We start from the raw sequence: 18,780 nt of genomic DNA, 5'->3' as shown, positions 1-18,780 counted from the left end.
TGAGTCTGTGTAACTTTTAAATAAATAATTTCTTTCCTTTTCACCAGTCTCTGGCATTGAGAGACGTCTTTCCTCTGGCAGCAGGCTATGCGGACCTAGTGGGTGTGGGGGGGGAACCCCCAGAGAGAGAAAGGGGGGATCCTTTCTGTAATAATATATCGTGAACCACCCCCCACCTGTTCTGTAAGTTTTTGGCGAGCCGGCCAGGAGCATAATTGCCCGCGGCAGACCGACCCCTCGGGTGTGGGAGAGGGCGACTGCGGAGCTCTCCCAGTCTCTGAGAATGTCTCTGCGCCCCTCCTGAGGGCGTCCGCCTCCTCATCGCGCCCGGAAAGGTGAAAAGGAAACGGAACGGGGAATGAAGCAGAGAAGTGAAGTGGTTTGGCTGAAAACTTGTTTCTGAACACAGCTTTGCGATAATGGAGTTGTGGATGATGGTTTGGTTGGTGAGCTGCTCCCAGGTTGCTCCCGTCTGCTCACTTACAGGTTCAGTGAGCCCAGGCGGTGCTAAGGGAACCTGCACTCAGGTTTGGGGAGGAAGCGAACCCCCAGGCTCTGTAAGCCCAGCCTGCATGAATGTTGGGGACTGGACAGCAAGCCATGTGGGTGTGCCGCCATTTTGGGTACGATGGAGGATGAGCCACATGAGTGCCCCACCTTGGAGGACGGGTCACGCGTGTCCGTCGCCATCTTGGATGATGGTCACGTGAGAGTCCCGCCACCTTGGAAGTGGGCGAGGAGGTGGGCTGAGGGTTGTCTTCAGATTACGGGCTGTGTGTTGCTGCTGTGGGCACTGCACCAGTCAGGTTCTCTGTGCAACTGGCTCTGATAGGGAGGGCTCTGGTTCTGAAGGTCATGGACTGTGTGGTCCAAGGGTGACCATCTGATGTATAGGGTGTTTGCAGGGTCTGAGCTTCAGAAAGCTGCAGGATGTCCCTGCAAATCTAGGGACTTTCCGTGGAAGGTGCCTCTAGTGCTAAGGACTCTTGGCTGCCGGATACTGAGTTTAAGTGCTGAGTTTAAGTACAGTCCTTCCCAGTGTGGGAAAGAAACGGATTAAAGGTGAACTGTGGTTAAATCTGGATGGGCAAAAATATGTAGAAAGGTTGTGAAAGTTTTAAACCTGGAGGAAAGGAAACCTCAACTACTTGTTTTCTGGTTTTATGGGAATGTGGTTTCATTTTGATTCCATTTCTGATCAGAAACCCCCTGTATCTGAAGACCTGTTTTGGGTCACCTGTAACTGGTTGGGGAGATGCCTTTGCCACTCGGGACCCAGGAAGGGTCATTCGGGCCTGATGAGTGTTTCAGCCTGAGGCAGAGGAGCACGTCTCTGCCGAGAGACTGGACCCGAACGGCATGTCTCTGCGGAGGCCCCAGTGGACGCACTGGTGCAAGAGAATGCCTCCACCTGTGTACTGTTCTTATGGAACTCTGTGTTTTGGATTTTGCTCTGTATCTGCTCTGAAAATTGAGGATTCCAGGGACGGTTAAAACTTCGCACTCTGTAGAAAAGTGAACAAGGGAAAGTGTTACATATGTAAATGAAGAAGGTGTATGAAAGGACACAGAAGGCCAGTGGATGTTGCAGAAGGTCTGTGGGAAGCTAAAGATAGAAGAGGGTTTGTAAGAAGGTGTGTAAAAGGTTATAGAAGTTTGTGAGAGTTTTGGAAAGGAATTACGTGGTGTTGGTAATGGAAAGTATAAGGCATGGAGATGCAATCTTGGTGGATATCAGAAGGAAAAGGACTTTCCTTTGCACTTGGAATTTTTCTCCCTACCTGATCCCTCCAGAACTTGGCATTCTGAAGGAGTGAGTGATGACGTCAGGTTTCTCTGCATAAACCCATTAAGACCAGTCATTAATGGTGGTTTGTTAACCAATACTTCGACTGGAATGTCACGCCTGAAGGAGGCATGTCTGGGTTCTGGTTGTCACCAGGAAGCCCTGAGGAACTGGGACTGACTTGCAAAGCTAGCAAAAGCCCACGAGAAGAAGCCTGGTACCTTGGTTGGTTGTGCGGTTCGTGGCAGTCTTTCCAGGGAAGGAACGAAGGTTGCTTTCCTGAAAGATGGCTAAAAAGGAACCTGCAGGCACAACGGAAGCCTCAAGGATTTAAGTGAAACAACTGGTACAGGTGAAGCCAGGTGGCGGATGTGTGGCTCTGCTTCTGTGCCCTGAGGGGCGGACTAAAAAGTCAGTCTAAAGGTTCCCTGTGTGAGTTCCAGCAAAGCGAACTTAAAGATCATAGGTAATCCAGGCCGCTCTTGGTGTGTTTATGCAAACACACAGGCAAAATTGAGAGCTGGACTTAAAGTAGTTGCTTTAATAACGACGAGGGTGACCTTAAGGAGAAAAATTATGGTTCGAGGAAAATCACAATACTCAGTATTGGATATCGGAATTGTGCAGCTGTCTTGAAAGTTTGTTTTCATTTGAAAGTTGAGACTGGGTTTGTAACATCACCAAAGATGTTCAATTTACAGGCACGAAGGGCCTGTCAAATTGCTATTGTTAGATGTCATTGCAGCAAGGGCCTTGCAACTGGATGTCTTTCCAAAAGACAGTCTCGCAGACACAGAGGCTGGTTTGGGGATTGTTGAGTGAATTAACCTGTGTGTTCTTCCTTCTGTTTTCATAGGGCGTATGCCCATGACCTCATTACCTGAGAGAATGGTTGCAATATAGGCCTCACTTAAGGAGCCCACCTTCATCATCGCCCCCTGAGACTTGACGGTTTGGTTAAACTAAGTGGTTGGGTTGGTGAAGGGTTCGGGCGGTCTGTGGGCTTCACTTCAGAGCTGAGTCTCCCTTTTCTGTCCTAATGGCCTGGACAGAAAGGGTCCAGAGATATGAAAGGAGGGAAATCCTGATATATTCCCCTCAGCCCGAGTGAAGTGTAGTGAGCCACAAGGGTTTTGGATAGGTGTGGCATGCTTGTCCACCTTCCTTCAGATAAGCCATTCTTTACCTAAGTGCATGTCTTCGTTATTCAGTGGTTATGATTTAATTGTGCCTTCCAACTCTTGCCAAATCTGTCACCTCCAGAATACGACAAGGATGCCAACTGTCCAGTAATGCCAGCCTTTGGACACCAAGCCTGCAACTTCCCGGTGACAGCCAACTGACTTGGATTCTGTGAGGTCCTTCCCCTTACAGGAAGGACTCCCTCCGTGCTGCACCTCCCTTTCAGGGCACCCCTGACCGAAGGTTAGGTAGGACGACGTCCATGTCCAGCCAGAAGTAGTTACAAGAAGACAAAACCTTCATCCATTGTCCTTTATATGATTATAAAGGGGTTGTATATCTGAAAGGAGGGATTGAAACAGGGTGCAGCCAAGAGGGGGGGCCCAAATAGGGATTTGTAATGGGGTCCAGAACTCAAGGTGTCCAGGAAATATTAGAAAAATATATATAGGATGTCCTCACTCCCACAAGCCTGAGCTGGGGAAAGGGACACATGGAGCAGGGCCATTCAGAACTGTTTTGTACAGCAACAGCTTTGCAGCTTGCCCCTGGCATGGTCATTGAGCATATCTATAACCTTGAACTGGTTTCACAGATATGTTAAACAGCTGTGGCCACGCTTTGAGCCAGGGGGATGGGAGTGACTTCCACTCAGGGTGTAACTGGGAGGCAACTCCCCCTGGTTACAGGGCCTGTGTGAGAGCTTGGAGATGATTGGCTCCATGCCATGGGGCCACACCTGCCCAGACTGACTATGGCGGCCCAGTAAAGCTGGAAGAATATGGGGATGCTGGCAGGTGTAGCTGACTGTAGGAGGAGTTGGAAATCGGGCTGCAGAGGAAGACAGGCGCTGGGATTTAAACCCAGGCCCGGCAGCCATGGAGAGAGAAGACCATGTGGTTTTGGAGGAGAGGAAGGAGGACCATGTGGTTTTGGGGTGCTCCTTTTGCCACGTGGCTTAGGCAGCAGGAGAGACTTTGCCAGGAAGAAGAGGGGAGAAAGGATTCTTGCTGGTGGGCCATGAGAAGGTGCCACATGGCTTTGGATTAACTGGAGATTGAGGCAGCCACACAGCTGATGGTGCCAGGAGCCTGAACCACGGACTTCTACTTCTTTCCCTGAGACACGGTACCCCGGACTGGGCACAGGGAGAGGGAAGGACTGTGCACCTGTGGGTATTCCAGAGGACTTTAGTATCTTAATGAAGACATTAAGTCATTACTCTGAGTCTGTGTAACTTTTAAATAAATAATTTCTTTCCTTTTCACCAGTCTCTGGCATTGAGAGACATCTTTCCTCTGGCAGTGGGCTATGTGAACCTAGTAGGTGTGGGGGGACCCCCAGAGAGAAAAAGGGGGGGACCCTTCCTGTAATAATATATCGTGAACCACCCCCCACCTGTTTTGTAACAATTCTGTCTTTGATTCAAATCTCCGCCAAGCCAAGCACGGACGAAGGAGCTTCAGGAGCTCCAGTTTGAGCAGGGCCGCTGCACACAGTGCCCGAGCTGCCTCAGTTATGAAAGTAACAGGCCCTGCTTAGAAGGGCTGTTGTGACGACCCAAAGCTTGGCAACCAATGAAGTCAGTGCTACTGGATTCCACTGTTATTGTAAACAGAGTTGCAGTGCATTGTCCCTAGAAGTGCAGCCCTCTGGTGCGAACAAGGCATTGGAGGTGGTGTGTCTGGGAGGTGATCAGGCCAGGAGGGTGGAGTCCTCGTGAGTGGGATTCGTGGTCTTATGAAAGAGGGCCCTCACCCTCTGCCATGCGAGGACACATCTAGCGAGGTGGCACACGTGAGCCAGGAAGCAGGCTCTCTCCAGACCCTGAATCTGCCACCATGTTCGTCTTGAACTTCCCGGCCTCCAGAAGTGGGAGAAAGGAGAAAGCCACCAGAGCCTGGTACCGTTACAGTGGCCCCGGCGGGCTAAGACACCCTGCGTCATCGTGGAATGTCACGTTATAGGAGCTGGCAATCAGAACACCGCCGGGCACTCAGAAAGTGCTCAGGGAATGTGAGCGGTAGGAGTGTGGGTTGGGAGAAGAGATGAGACAGGCTGGTCTCCTGCTCTGTGACAGCTCCCCCCAGGGAGAGGACAATGGAAGCGGAGAGTTGTCTTTCTGAGGGCACAGGCAGAACGCTTCGCTCCAAGAACACGCATTAGCCTGTCACCACGCTGATCTCCCAGATGAACTCTCACATCCCATGGGGCTTGAGACTGGTCAGGGCCGGAGTGTCTGCCAGCCCTCTGCCGGGCGTGATGTCCTTGCTGTGGCCGGAGGGGATGATGTGAGCACCAAACCCAGCCCAGCGGAAGCATCCCTCTCCACTCCCACCTGTACTTCCTAGGAAGGACAGACAGGTCTTCACTCCTCTGACCTGAGCGGTCACCTCTGAACAAGGCTCCCCAAATACTACGTTCAGACCCACCAGGAAGCTCCAAGCCTCGTTCCTTGATTCCTTCAACCAAAAAATACTTCCTGAGCATTCGGAATGCTAGGCTTTGTTCCAAGCGCTGGGATGCAGGGGTGAATGAGACAGACAAGGTCCCTGCAGTCACGGGGCTTACTTTTTAGGGAGAGGAGACAGGACAAAGGGCCAGTAAGTAAACCGAGATAACGCGAGAGAGGGGTAAGAACTGTAAACATAAAACAGGTGTCATTCTAGGTGCATCTAAGGATGTGACATTTGAGCTGTGAGCTGAAGGATCAGGAGACGATCTGTGACACTACGAAGGAAGAGCAGGGGGAATAGCAAGTGCAAAGGCCCTGAGGTTGGAACAAGCTTTGATGCAGCCGAGGAACAGAGAGGCGGCCGGCATGACTGGGCGCAGTAAGCTTAGGGGAGTGTGGAGGGAGACAGAGGCGGGGGGGGGGGGGGCTGTTGGTGTGGGGAGAGAGAGCACACAGCAAGAAGGGAGGGAAGGAGGTTTTATTCAAGGAGCTGCCACCACCTAGGAGCCCTTTTGGGACTTTGTAGAAGTGCCTGGCTAAAGGCACCCCATCCGGCACCTCTCTCCATGCTTCAGGTGAACTCAACTTTAGCTGCACATTGGAATCGCCTGGGAGCTAAAAAGCACCCTGATGCCCAGGCCGCCCAACCACCCCTCTCCCCCTCCCACCCCAGTTGCCGATTTAATTGGTTGGCGTGAGGCCTGGAACTGGATTGATTCTTCAGAGTCCCCCCAGAGACTGACTGTTAGGAACCTCTGCTCTCCTCGGGCTCCCGGTTCCAGCCAGGGCCCTGTCCTGCAGGTCAGTCCCCAGGTGTGCTCTTCTCCGGAGTTGGCTTCGCTGAGGCCTGAAAGAGGTGAGTGGGGCAGGCGGGGAGTGGGGCATGGTGTAGCTCATCGACTCAGGAAGCCGGGGAAAGAGCGAGCTCTAAGCCCAGTTACCCCTGCGACTGCTGTCAGCTCTCTGAGCTGGAAGTTTCCGCATCTGTAGGAGCGACCAATGGCCTTTCTCACGGGCAGAGCGGCCTCAAGGACCAACCGAAGGCCAGGTGCAAAAGCACCTCAAAAAGCGACAAGGACTTGGTGCAGCCATTATGGAAAACAGTATGGAGGCTGCCCCCCAAATTAAACAGAGAACTGCCATATGATCCAGCAACCCCACTTCTGGGTATTTATCCAAAAACAGAAACAAAAAAATCCCCAAACAAGAACACCAGCTCGAAGGGACATCGCGCGCGCCCGTGCCCCCCGCAGCACCCTTCCAGTGGCCAGGGCGTGGGAACTTGGAGTCCACTGGCCAAAGGACGGGTGAAGGTGTGATGTACGCACACAGCAGAACGTTACTCAGCTAAACAAAGGAGGAAGTCCTGCCATCTGCGACATGCATGGGCCCCGAGGGCATTATGCTAAGTGAAATAAGCCACAGGAAAACAAATTCTGGGTGATCTCACTCACATTAGGGGAGGGGTGTGTGTGTTGGGGGGGCGAGTAAACTGGGTGAGGGAGGTGAAAAAGCACAAACTTTCAGTAATACGACAGGTAAGTAATGTACAGCACGGTGACCGTGATTTACCCTACTGCTTTGTACATTTGAAAGTAGCCAAGAGTGCAGATTTTAAAAGTTCTCGTCACCAGAAAGCAAACTGTAGCTACGTGAGGCGATGGATCTCACACGTATTCTTGTGATCACTTCGCAACATATCCATACTACAAATCGTTATGTTGCATAACTAAAACCAACACAAGGTGTCCACTGTATCTCAATTTTTAAAAAGCTAAAGAAAGGATCTGGAAGTAGGAGCAATAAGAACTAGGATGGCAGTAGTAATGATTCTTGCCTTTCTGAAGCAAGCTCTCCAAGCCCACGTTCTGTTCTGGTGTCTCAGAAAACCTCTGGGAGGAAGCTACTGCGATTATCCCCACTCACAGAACACGGATGGAGGCTCAGACAGGGTAAGCAACTTGCCCAGCTCCACCCAGCTACAACGTGGCCAGGCGGGGATTTTGACCAGGAAGGGTGCTTCCAGAGCCCAAGCTCTCAGCCACAATAGCACGCTGATTCTCCGAGATGCCTCCTGTACTTTGTTCAGCTCCTGCCTGCGTGGAAGCCACTGAGACCTAGACCGACCCCAGGACTCTTAACCCCATCCACTGGAGAGGTGGGTCCATGCTAATCATGTGGGTCTGTCTCCCTGGCTGGACCAGGACATTGCAGGGTCGAGTCAACAAGGAGGAGCTTGGGGACAACTCTGAGGCAGAGATGTTGGGTGGCCCTGGGGTGACAGAGAGAATCCCAACTTTGTTCAGGACCTTCCCCTGCTCTGGCAAAAACCCAGTATTAGTCTAAGCCCGTGAGTCTCATGGCGTGAAATCACTCCCTCCAAGCGGTGTTCTCGGAAATTTGGGGGTGTGTGACACCAATCAGCGGTGTCACACTGACTGGTGATGCTTCTGGCATCTAGTGGGAGGAGCCGGGATGCTGGAGAATTTACAGTGCTATGTCCATTTCCAGTACGACCTTCTAACGTCCTCCATGCAGATAGGTGAAAGAGCCTTTGGAAATTTCAGTAAATTGCTCACTATTCTGGAAAATCACATTGTTGATGGCCGTACCATTTGCGGCAGCTGAGCTGCCAAAGCCACACATCCAAATCTCACCGCGTGTGGAGCCATCGGATTGATGTGATTCTACACTAATGTGAGCATCCGATTGCTTCGTTAAGTCTCCTAACGTAGCCGTGCCGAAGCATTTACATGCTGCACACACATGTTTAATTATAAATCCCTTTCCCTTTAAATTATAGTCCAGGTATTTTACTGATGAAAAAATGTGTGGATCGGTTATATTACCTATAAATTTATTTCAGGCAAACCTGGCAAAAATATTTGCTATAAGAGGGTGTCTGACCTGCTAATTCGGGGAACCACTGAGCTAAGTCAAACATGAAAAGCTCATTTCCTTTTGTGTTTGGTTTAGAATTAACTACAAAAACCAACCCTGGGCCAGTGAGGCATGAAGCAAAGTCTGCTGGGGTAGGGATGCTCCTGGAAGGAGTTTGCTCCCTGATTAAGAGAGAGGCAGCAAGGAGTCCTGCTCTTTATTCCCACTTTTTACGGGGGGTGATGCCTGGAGCCGCAGCAGCCATTTTGAGACTGTGAAGCAGTGAGGCCAAAGGCATGCTGAGGACAGAGGAACTAATGACAGGAAGATCCTGGGCCCCCGATGACATTACTGTACTGACAAACTGTCCCCTGGGCTCTCCCGCTTTGGACTCTGTTATGTAAGAATTAAATGTGTCCACTGTGTAAGCTACCCTCAGCCAGGAATTCTAACTTGCAGTGAATCCATCCTGATTCACAGCGAAATGACTAGAACTCCAAGTTGCTAAGAAGACTAGCAAGCTTGCCTGTTCTCTAAAATGCCCAGGTAAGCGGCCTGCATTCAGAAGTCCGTGGTGAGGGTTTGTCTCCAGAGCAGGCCAGAAGCAGTTTGGATGATCTGGTTTTCATCGGAGCGTGAACGTCCTCTGAACTTCTGTGGGCCGATAGTGTTTTCAATCTCTTTTCAAAGAGTCCTCCTTTTCTGGCCACCGCGGCGGGTCAAGTCACCCCCCTGACCGGGAGCCAATGAGAGGGGCTGCTGGCCACGATCTTCCCCCGACACATCTGGCGCCCACCTGGTCAAACATAGCTGGGGTGCGGCTCACGGTCCCCCAGAATGGCCCCCTGCCCGTCAACTTTCACACACACACGACTTGCTCATAATGACTCTGAGTTTGGGACAGAATTAACTTAAGGTTTCAGCAGGGCCTAGGTGTACAAAGCAGTGGGTCAGGCCTTTTATAAGATGAAGCTCCATGTCCGAGGCCGGGGTCACCGGGCAGTGTGTGTTCTGGAATCGTATTAAGAGACCGTGGAGAACTCAGAACAGTGGTGGTCCCTGGTCAGAGGGAATTCCACGACGTTTGGGTCTGGGCTGGAGAAACTCCGAAGACTGTGCCAGCAGGAGGCATCCTGCGGCCCGCGAGGCCCAAGATCCTGCATATGACCTTCAGCAATTTCCCAAGGGCATCTGTGGCAGAGTTCTGCGTATTTAGTTCTGTCTGCTAATCACTGAGCAACGGGGAGATGGACAAGGAGAGGCTCGGCCTGAGCCTTTGGGACTTTCTCAGGAGTGCCATAAAGAGGTGAGCATGGGGGATGTGCTAAAAATATTCATCAAATAGACGTATGACAGGCCCGGGGGGCGGGGGAGTGGGGGGAAGGGGGAGAAAACCGCACCAGAGAACAAAACACATTCTCCCTGGATGATGGTGTTGGTCCTGTGCCTTAAAATGACACAGATGCACCCATGACTCCCAAATTTAGGTTGCCAGCCCCAACCAGCTCCAGACTTGGGCATCCAGCACCCACTGAGCGACCAGACACCCAGGTTGAGCGTCCTTTCAAACCTCCTGACGTTTCCACAACTGAATTCTGGATCCCTGTCCCCCAAACCTCCGCTCCCAGTGTTCTGTATTTAGAATTCACCACACAGCAGGCTGCCCCGTCACCTTCGACTCCTTGGGACGAAGAACGTTTGCTGAACACCTGCACTGTGAGGGGTTTAGCAGCATCTGCTGGAGGCCTCTTCTCACTAGATACCGGTAGCACCTCCTCCTGCAGTGTGACAATCAAAAATGTCTCCAGACGTTGCCCAATGTCCCCTGGGGGGCAGAGTCTCCTTGGTTGAGAGACACAGTTCTTTCCCTCATCCTGAATACTCAAACCACCAGGAAGTTCTGCTGGCTCTGCCTTCAGCCTACTCACTTCACCCTGATGTCCACTGATAGCACCCCCATCCAGGCCAACATCAGCTCTCCGCTCCCCACGTCCCACTGGCAATGCGTACTTCCCCAGGCAGGCACTGAGGTCTTTTCAAAAACGCAAATCCTGTCGTCTTTGACTTGAAACTCTCCAATGGTTTCCCGTGTCATTTAAACTAAAATCTGAGGTTCTCACCATGGCTGGTGTTTCTCATCACAGACCTCCCCTCCTCTCCTTCCTGCTTATTCACTACCGTCACCCCACTGGAATTCTACGTGTGCTGGAAGAGGACAAGCCTCTCCTCTCCACCCTGAGGACTTTGCGCCGGCTGTTCTCTCTACCTGGAATGCTCTTCCTCCAGATCTTCCCAAGGCCGACCCATTCTCAAAATTCAGGTCATCGCTCAAAGGTCCCCTCTTCTGAGAGGCCTCCCCTGACCGCCTGCCACAATTCCCGCTCTCCCCCCCCACCCCCCCGCCAGGCAGTCATTTTCCAGCATGTTTTGTTTCCACCATAGCACTTGTCACTTTCTGAAAGAGCCTCCTCTGTGGCCTTGTTTGCTTGTGTATTAACCGCTTCTCCACTTTGCGATGCAAGTTCCATCATGGCAGCGGGTCTTCTCTTGTGCATCCCAATCCCTAACACACGGCCTGGCACACAGTAGTTCCTCAATAAGCCCGGGCGTGCTGACGAATGAGAGGGATGCTGTCTTACTCTGCCCAGCACTTCCTCCAACACCTTTACATCTCTGATCTCATCTGCAGCCTTTGCCCTGCCTTCCGGCGGCCCCTGGTAGGAAGACAAAATATGCACACTCCAGGGCCCTCTTTCCCAGACCTCGCTGCTGGTATGAAACACCGCGGTGTTCTGGCTCGCTCCCCAGCATCCAGGGCTGTCCCTGGGGGGTTGGGCTCAGCAGGGTTGGGGCGTTTCATTTTTTCGACAAACACCAGCAGGTGATTCCCATGGTGGAAGGTTGGGCAAACACTGCCCCTGGCCACTGGCAAGTACAGAATCAAGGCCAACCTGCGTATTTCAGAGACTAAGGCAGAAACATCAGGCCTCCAATGCCTGCTGACCTCAGTGGAGAGAGGGAGGGGAAGCTGCACCCCCTGCAGCTGTTTCCATGGTCCCCACCTTGACCAAACAGAGACAGGTCCATCTGCTCATCATCTCTCACATTAGTGTCCCTCTCACTCTAGGTATAGGCTATCTGCCTCCCTAGCAACCAGGCTCCCTTTCCCTGGGACCCCCTACAGGGCTTTAGGGACCAGTCAGTCTGCCAGTCAGCTCCAGAATGGGGCTTTGGGAGCCTGGCCCAGGCTCATTGTTGGGGCTTCATTTTCTCAGCCAGTGATTGGTTTGGAGAGAGCACTTGACATAATATAGTCCAATCAGAGAGGTGCTCAGGGCTTGGGTGGGCAGTACCTGAAAAGTGTCTTGTTCTTTCCCCTGGACTTACACCAGAGAGGACACCTCAATTATGGTAACAACCAATGTTCACTGAGGGCTGGCCTGTGTCAGACGCAGGGCTAAGCACTTGACATTGATGATCTTTCATCCTTTACCACGAAACAGGAGACAGGTGCTACGGTCACCATCGTTTGCTGATGAGAACACTGGAGCACAGAAAGCCTCAGTAACACTCCAGACCCTACTGCCGGGCAGGCAGCCAGGCGGTCTGGTTCTCCCGACCGCGGGCCGAGGCCTGCGCACCTCTTGGGGCTGGAGGGAGAAACCAGCCCCCTGGAGGGAGAGGGACGGATTCTCACGGCAGTATGAGACCTGACTTCAGCTGTGCCTGAAGCTGGACCTTAGTATTTTTAGTTACAAAAGCCAACAAGTCCCCTTCTTTTCTCCGTATGCTCGGTCGGGTTCTTCCCTCTTTCTGTGCTTATGGCAGAAAGGATCCTGATTACTTTGTAGTCCCGATAGGAAAATGCCCCTGACTGATGTCCATGTGCAACTTGGACACAGCAGCTGCTCAGTAAATGCTAGCAGATGTGGGCAAAGCCTGCACTCCCTTCCCACGAGCTGCTGGGTCGGAGCTCTACTGCCCAACTGCGGCCAGCCCACGGCCTCTTCCGTTTTTGCCTCCAAGTGAGGCCTAGTTCCCTAGCAACCACCCCAATTAGGCCATCGTGCCATTTATCAGGATGCCAATTAATTATAATGATCTTAATGATCTTCCAATTAGATAGCGCCTTGAGTCCAGATCAGGAGCATGGCAGGTTTCCCACCGGGCTCTATCGCAAGGGGCCCCCACCCCTGGGGGAAGGCAGGGAGGAAGGGGCCTGCAGGTCAGCCTGGAGAAGCTCCACCTTCCACATCCACTGGGCACACACGGCCCACTCTGGACCCCAAGTGCCCTGGACTGCCCCACCCCCACCCCTCCAGGGACAGGCCCATGAGACTCCATCACCCACCACAAGAGGGCTGCACCTCTGAGAGAATTTTTACCCTCTTGCCATTGTACATGTGTTTTGCGGGGGGTCGGGGGGGGGGGGAGGCATGAACCTTCATCCCAGACCTCGTGCCCTTGTTCTGGCAGCCACATTTGCTATTTCCTTTTGCCTCTTTCCCTCAGGGCACACCTCCCCTCCGCAACAAAACACAAACCCAAGACGCCCCCAAACGGTGGAGGTTTGGGAGAGAAGTGGGATTACTGAAGGGCCTCTGCCTTTCAAAGTTTTATTGTCTAAATGTGTTTTCTTCTGCCGCACATGTGTTTCTTCCAGATTTGGAAAAAAGGCCAAGGTCATGGAGGGTGGAGAGCGTGGCGGGTCGGAGTGAACTCTGGAGCCAGGGCCCCTTGAATGCCGGCTCTACCACGGAGCAGCTGTCTGCCAGCCACGGTCTCCTCTGTGCCTCGGTCTTCTCATCTTTCACAACAATCAAAGGGCCTACTGCTCAGGGGTTTGTGGGGATTAAATGATTTATGACGGGCAAGGGCTTAGAACACACTACCTCATAACCCGCAGTGACATCTGTCATCCTAAGCCTAGACTCAGCCCTTTCCCTTCACTACAAGCTGATCAGACATGCTGATACTCTCCTGCAGGATGCGGCTTTGGTCTTTTGCTAAGGGGGCGAAGGCTAAGAACAGACTTGACAGAGTTGTGTGATATTCCCAGTCTGGCTGACTCAGACCGGAAGCTGCCCCCTTGAGGCAGGTCCAAACAAATAAACTGAAGATACCCAGGGGGGAAAAAAGAGGGAAGTGCCACCCCCAAGTCAAAAGGTGCACTTCAAGCATGAGGGTGTGCAACCACGCATCAGCTAGGTCCCTGGGACAGCAGCCCAATGGAGCAGTGGAGAGGGGGCCACACATGTATGCGTGTGTGCACACGCACGTGCACGCGTACGGTCTCACACGTAGCCACCCTGTCTTCCTCTGAGCTCAGCTTTTTAATAATCAACTCATCATTCAAACCTCCAGTCTGAAAGCCTAACATGTTATTAGGGTTTTAGAAAAGCCATAAATTCAAATTAAAAAACCCAATAAATATAAACCAAGTCCAAAACCCAAACCCACAGTGACCCTCAGCTGTGCAGTTAGACCAACATCATGCATTTATGTACGTAAACTTGGCCCAAGAAAGGAAGGTCCTTCACATGCAAGTGTCCAGCGTGCCACTGGCCAAGCTCGTCCCCCCCCCCCCCCCCATGCAGCTGCTTACTACAGCACTCCATTACACCCCGGGGCAGGCCGCTGTGGTGAGCTTCTCTTCTCCACGACCTGGGACGAGCAGAGCTGGAGAACCACTCTTACTAGGTGAGCCGCCTTCAGTCTGTCCTCCCCACCCCCTTTCTATATGTAATGAATGGCTTTAACTTAATTAAAACCCTCCAGTGGTTCTGTAATGGGGAGCGGAGATGCAGCAAGAAAGCTCTTCATTATTAACTACAAGACAGAGTAAGTCTCCCTGCTCCGGGGAGAGGCGCCGGGAGTCCTCCAGAGAAAGCCCATCCCACCTGCTTCTGGGTTCCCCCAGAGAACCTGCTCCAGAGCAGCCTCCTGTGTCTGTCCCAAAGGAGGAGGACCGCTCTGTGGGAGAGAGGCAGGGGACAGATGGAGGGGCAGGAGAGAGGGTGTCCTGACACGCACAGATGTGCAAATGCCAGATTCAAACATAAGCTGAATGTAATTACTTGGTTAATTAAATATTGACTTTTAACTCAAAAAGTGATTAAAACAAGCTGCAGGAAAGACCGGCCAGAGAGGAGAGGGGGCAGGAAATGAGTAAGAACTTTCAAGAAGGGGGATAAGGAGGATGAGGATTGTCAAAATGAAGGTCTTCGCTGTCATACTGTGTGCAGGCACCTACTGTGTGCAGGGGCTGGGCGTGGCCTTCCGACTTCCGGCAGGCGGGGAATTTCAGACAGATGTCACTGTGCCAAACTAATATTTGTGGGTGTCTCCCTACTCTTTTTCCATCTGAGACTGCATTTTTCTTTCAGGCTGCCCTCAAAGTGGACCGACAGCTTTTGGTGCTCAGGAACCTGGCTCTGCTCCTCACGTCTCCCTGGAACAAAACTCAGTGCCTGGAACCACGAGCCGCTCCACTAATGCTTGTAGAACGAATGAATGAACTACTACAAAGAATGTTTGTTTTTTAAAGTGCACTCCTAGAAATCGCAGCCACACTTCTAAAACCTTCAGGAGCCTCAGGAGGGGGGCATACCTCTATGAGGCTTTGAGAACTGGTTGTGACCCACACAGCGAGGAAGTTTGCCTTTTCAATCCTGTTTGCCTTTTCGGTGTCTGCGAGTTCCCAGTCACTCCCAAGCTCCGCTCCACCGCTTTACCGTGTCCTGCCCGGACAAGCCCCACGTGGTCTGGCTTCTGATGGGTTTGTTGGGTCTAAACTTACAGGGGTCAGGGAGGCCATTCCCTTGCAGCTGGCGGGCTCCGACGCGCTTTTCCCGGGGCCTCCAGGGCTCCGCATGGCGCGTCCTCAGGTCAGGGGTGAGGTGGGAAGTACCCAGTCCGCTAGCGGGGTCAAACGGGTCATTCCCCCGGGGCCCACTGGCGCCGGAGCCTCCCTCCCGCTCGCCCGGTCCCACCTCCCCGCGCGGAGCTGGGGCCCGACCGGGCGGTCGGAACCAGTCCTAGCTCACCTGGGCGGCGCTCGCGGCCGCTCTCACCCCGGAGTAGGCGCAGGCCGTGGGGAGCCCCTGCCCCGCCCACCTGGCCCCGACACCCCACTCACCGGTGCGCACGGCCTCGGCGGCCTTACCCGGCGCGGGGCGCCGCCGCCTCTGCCGCAGCCCGTCCGGGCCGCGGGGCGCAGGGGACTCCGCGCCGCCGCCGCCGCTGCTGCTGCTGCTGCTGCTGCTGCTGCTGCCGCCGCCGCTGCTGCATCCTCAGCGAGTGCGGCTGCTGCTCCTCCTCCCGCCCTCCGCCTCCGCCCGTCCCTCCGCCCAGTGGCTCCGCGCCGCCACCGCCCCCCGGCCCCAGCTCCGGCGCGCCGCCCTCGCCAAAGTCCGGGTCCTCGCCCCGCCCGGGCCAGTCTTACATCGTCCCGGCCGGCCCGCCGGCCGGCAGCGCTGCCCGAACCAGCCTCTTGGCACAGCGCGGCGCGGCCCGGCCCCCCGCCCTCCTGCCTGCTTTCCCGCGGTGGGGGGGTGGGGTGGGGGGGGAGGCGAGTGCACGCCGGGGCGGGGAGTGCCAGACTCTGAGCCGCGGGCGGCGGGAGTCGGTAACCAGGGACCCCGCCACGGCGCCCTCCCTAAGTCCCCTGCGCGCGAGGCTTTTACCTCTGGCAGGTGGGACCTGCGGTCCGCCTGGTCCGGCCCTGCTGCCCTCTGAGCACGGCCCTGGCCCCCAAGTCTGGCTCAGGACGGGGCAGTGGCGGAGAACTGTGGTCCCGGCCGCTTTCGGCCTCCCGAAGCCGCGGGACCTGGCTGGCCGCGCTCCCGGCGCCGAGCGCGCACCCTCGCCGGGACATAGACGCACACTCACCCGACACACTTGCTCCCGCTCGCCTTTGGCGGAGAGTTGAAACAGCTGTGAGGCTCGCCCAGGAGCTGGAAATGAGGGAGGGACACGAGCCAGAGTCTTGCGTGCGAGTGTGTGTGTGTGCAACACACACACGAGCGGGGTGAGTGGGAAGCATCGCTAATAAATCAATTATCGCAATAAAGTCAGAAGGGCCATCGATCAGGTCCACTTGGCTGTAAACGAAGAGAATCTTCGCCTCTTTTCTGCTTTTTTTTTTTCTTTCTTTTCCCTCTGAGCTGGAGGGAGCCAAGTATTCCGCAGGGCTTGAAACAGCCCCGCTGGGGGCCCCCCTCGTAAAGACACGTTAATAAATGTTTTATTTTATCTGCTTTCAGAGGGCTCGCCTGGGTCTGAAAACACCGGCCACCTTTGCTGGAAGACCTGCCCTCACCTCTAACTACACACTTGCCTTTGGAGACGCGGGCTCGAGCAGGGCGCTCAGCTAGATCGCGGGGTGAACTGCCCACGCGCCCGGGACCTTCCCACGCGCTCGAGAAGCTCCCCGATACATTAACTTGAGCTTAAGCGAGAATAGCCTCGTTGCCCAGAAATGGTCCGGGAATAAGAGAGAATGGAGAACCGGGCTTCCTCCGAATGGGGAGGAATTCGACTCAAGGGGGCGCTGTCTACCGCGGTTTCCATTGTCCCCAGAACACAGGAGGGACGGAAGGGAGGACGGGACTGACGACCGACAGTGGCGGGTGTGTGTGTGTGCGAAGACCCTGCAGGGAACAAACGGGCAGCTGCAGAAAACACAGCTGAGTAGCTAAGGGGAAACAGACTTTGTGGTAGCTAAGTGTACTAGAGTGTACTAGTGGGCAGCAGTAGCTTACTTTAATATGGTACGTTGTAGGATTGTACGCACGTTACAGAGGTGGAGACCTAATCACAGAGGGGTTAAGTCATTGACTCAGCGTCACACAGTTTAAATGGCCAACATAGGATTGGGACCCAAGAAACTCGGCCCCAGAGTTATGTTCTTAAAAAGGCCATTGCTACTTTTTCAGCCCAGCATCTCCTTTCTCTGGTGTAGGCTTTTTTTCATGCTAGTTAGGGTTGTCACGTTTAGTAAATAAAAATGGACAGTGGTCCCTGGGGATACACTTACATAAAAACACTCTGTTGTTTATCTGGAATTCAAACTGGGTGTTGGGACGACCTGGTGGGGGTCTCTACATTCCCCCAGCCATAATCTCCTTTAGCCATCCCAGATCAATTTACAATCTAAATAAATCAGAAAAACCTGGAGCTTGCTTTTCCAAATTAGATTCTGGTGCTTGCTTTCAGCACCGCTGAGGTTGCTGATCTACCTTCCCTGGGCCTTGGCACAGTGTCAGGCTTACTTCTCCACCATCACCCACCAAAACATAACGGAGACCCCCTTCCCTCCTGCCTCCTCTCTGTGGAAGGAAGGACACACTCGTGGCCAAGCTGCTAGTGCTGTTTGGTAGGAATGTAAGACTGGCCATGTATGAAATGTAAAATTTTCTAGTAGCTGCACACAGAAGTAAAAAGAAGCAGGTGATATTAATTTTAATAACACAGTTCATTTAACCTCGTATATCCAGAATATCATGTCAGCATGCAATCAGAATAAAACTTATTCATGAGACAGTCTTTGTTTCTAAGTCTTTGGAATCCGGTGTGTGTTTTGTACTTACGACACCTCTCAATCCGGGCCAGCTGCGCAGTGCTGCACCCCCCTCAGGCTCTGTGCTCCCCTGCCCGGTGTGTCTACCAGGTTCCTCATGTAGTCCTCTCAACTGTCAGTCTTTCAGGAGAACTGAGAAAGTAAAGGGATCGATCAAGTTTCCAAAGTTGGTGAGTGGGATTTGAACTCTTGTGAGGGGACATGTGTCCCCTGTGGCCGCAGTTTCTCAGCTGGGGCCTCAGAGGCCCATGGGGTGCCTCGGGGACCTGGGGTACAGGAGACAGGTGCCATCTGCCTTTTGCTTCCTTTTTATGTTGGGTTCTGGACAATATTTCAGAGGAGGGGGGATTTCCACCTTAAAACAATGTTCAAAAACACATGGCCTTCCTTCGGGCCTCAAGTTCACGAACACGGCTCTCCCTTCCTTGTCTGGGCTCTGCCTGCAATTTTCTCCTCTGTCCTTCTCTCCTGGTCAGGTGCCCAGTCACAGAGGGGCTGCTCATGATCCCCTATGTGGGGCCGCAGGTGGGGTGGAGATGATGTCATTTGATTATTTTTTTTTGATATTTATTCTTTACATCGCTGCTGTTCAAAGACCAAATGTGGTGATGTTTGTGTTTCGCCCCTGATTCTTTGTTAGGGGGGAGCTGACAGATCTCGTGTATGTCTCTTTGTGCATGTTTACCCGTGTGCATGTGGGGGCGCACATGGGGGCGCTCCCCATGGACGGGGCTGTGGATCGGGTGTCAGGTCGGAACTTAACTCCCCAGCTCGACGCTCATTGGGTTGGAGAGTCTGCAAAGCACTCTCTGGCCCCATTTCTTACTCATAATTCACAGCGAACTCCGTGGTCCTCTGGGTCCCAGGCTCGGCCTGAGTTTTCCAGGTTCTTTCCAG

At 53.4% G+C, this 18,780-nt stretch overlaps 1 protein-coding gene across 3 annotated transcripts in view; it reads right to left on the bottom strand.

Moving 5' to 3' along the window:
* Positions 1–16,214, bottom strand: part of SULF2 (sulfatase 2) — a 104,880-nt gene extending 88,666 nt beyond the window's left edge. For 2 of the 3 annotated variants that reach the window (XM_053927179.2, XM_053927180.2), the window contains exon 1: positions 15,442–15,569. The gene's annotated coding sequence lies outside the window, so the exon portion shown is untranslated. Of the gene's footprint in view, positions 1–15,441; positions 15,570–15,988 lie in introns of those variants that run through there. The other variant, XM_024559772.4, reaches the window with a different exon arrangement.
* Between the last annotated feature and the right edge of the window lie 2,566 nt (positions 16,215–18,780).

Source organism: Desmodus rotundus, chromosome 6, assembly GCF_022682495.2.
Source record: "Desmodus rotundus isolate HL8 chromosome 6, HLdesRot8A.1, whole genome shotgun sequence".
NCBI lineage: Eukaryota > Metazoa > Chordata > Mammalia > Chiroptera > Phyllostomidae > Desmodus > Desmodus rotundus.
Note: the sequence above shows the minus strand (reverse complement) of the source record. Positions and strands in the feature narration are given on the sequence as shown.